A 2,180-nucleotide genomic window follows, 5' to 3' on the forward strand; every position below is an offset into this window, starting at 1 on the left:
CTATTGTCGGGCTTGCAACTGGTCCGCCCCATCTCCTAGTGCCCCCTCCAACAAAACAGAAGTAGAGTTGCAACCATGTTGGTGGACATGCAATGGCGGTTGGGTGCGGCATTTGCAGTTGCGGGGTTTTTGTTGGGCTTGCAACTGGCCCGCCCCCTCTCCCGGTGCCCTCTCCGACAAAACAAAAGTCGAGTTGCAACCATATTGGGGGACATGCAGTTGCGTGGCTATTATCAGGCTTGCAACTGGCCCGTCCCCTTCGACAAAACAAAAGTCGAGTTGCAACCATGTTGGGGGACATACAGTTGCGGGGCTGTTGTCGAGCTTGCAACTGTCCCGCCCCCTCTTCCAGCGCCCCCTCCGATAGAACAAAAAAGTCCAGTTGCGGTCGGGTTAGAAGACATGCACTTGCAGCCGGGTGCAAGAAAAAATATATGCTAATATTCTTTCACGCATAAACAAGAAAAATATATATGAAAATGTCGGTCATGTACAAAACAAAAGTCATGGTTTAAAACCCCGCTAACAACCAACATACCCTCTAAAATTTATGTCTACATGGTTAAAAAATCCCCAGCGAAGAAAAAGCATTTCCTACATTATACAAGCATAAAAAAATACATATGTAAATAAATCCACAAATAGAGATCTGGCATAAAAGAGGAGAAAATAGGTGAAAAAATGCAACTGAAGAACCCCGAGGGACAAATACCCCTCCCCTGAGATGAGTACTCCGCGGTAGATATGGTGTGTACATGGCAATTGAAAAGTCCAACAAAAACAATGAAAAACGCCTCTCACAACCAGCACATCACGCATCAATACCGAACACGGGAAAGTAAAAAAAGAAGAAGCGAGCGCTAAACAGGTCGGGGTAACACTAGACAAGCAGTGGTGCGTGAATCTTACGGAAACAGTGATCTAGCGACCATATATGTGTACCAGGACTTCAGTTAAACTCAATGACTGAATTTTAGCAATCCCGCTAATAAAATCTCAACTATTGCAGCCAACATTTACTTTAAAAACATCTAATGGATGTGCAACTGAAAATGATTAACAAAAAAATTGTTAGGCAATTTCGTTGCTAAAATAGGGCTGCTAGAAAGTTGGAAAATATGCTAAAATCAAATAGAATAAAACACAACATTATTAAGCAAGGACAAAATGAAAAATAAAATATTAAATTAAATAAACAAGAAGAAAAACAAAACAGAAAATATGAAACGGGACGAGCAAGTAAAAGAAAATTAAAGACTTATAAAAAGTAAATGAAAAATAAAATAGCAAAAAGAAGAAAAAGGTAAAGAAAAAGGAAAAATGAAAATGAAAATTTCTTTTGGGAAAAAGAGAAGCCACCGAGACTTCCTCTCCTACAGGCAAAACTTACTTGTGTAGGGCGAGAAAAAGAAACAAAACAAAGTACTTTTTCTGTAGGCTGGCAAAAATAACTAAAAGGACACTCTGGCTGCACAATAAAGGGAATAAGGCCAAGAAGAAAAATAAAAGAAAGGCTCTCTCATCTCCACCGGCCCGTGCAGCGACAAAGAAAAGAGCATGATGGAGCCAACGTACACGTACACACGAATCTTAGTGTCATCGGCTGAGACTTTGCTAAATCTCAGTCGACTGAGATTTAGTGTAGCCATAACAACAACGGAAAAACCCAATACAACAAAAACATAGGAACTAGAAATACAAATAAAGCAGAACCTAAAAATATAAAAAATTATTGATAAACTAATTATATTGAATAATTTTTGAAGGAGTTTCACATGGACGATGAACATCCAGCTATGCATAGCAAACGAGTGTGCAACTATTGTTACGCAAGCAAAATTACATAAATATATGTGTAATATCAAAGTTTTATATTCTTTATAAAACATGTAATTTTACAAGAAGAAAAAAGTTTATACAAAAAATCTTCATATAATTCTACAATTACTCATGTATTTACAAAAATTATTTAGAAAAGAAGAAATGGAAAAACAAAAAGACAAGCATAACAACACATGAAAATAATTTTCTTTTTTCTTTTTTTGAGGATCACATATGAAAAGAAATGGACGAATACCATTTTCTCCCTACTAAAACATAACAACGCAGGCAAAGAAAAAAATACCAAGCTCACAACCGCTGTACCACAAAAAAAAGCAAAATTAAAATGAATAAAAAGC

Source organism: Triticum dicoccoides, chromosome 6A (assembly GCF_002162155.2).
Source record: "Triticum dicoccoides isolate Atlit2015 ecotype Zavitan chromosome 6A, WEW_v2.0, whole genome shotgun sequence".
In the NCBI taxonomy this organism is placed as follows: Eukaryota; Viridiplantae; Streptophyta; class Magnoliopsida; order Poales; family Poaceae; genus Triticum; species Triticum dicoccoides.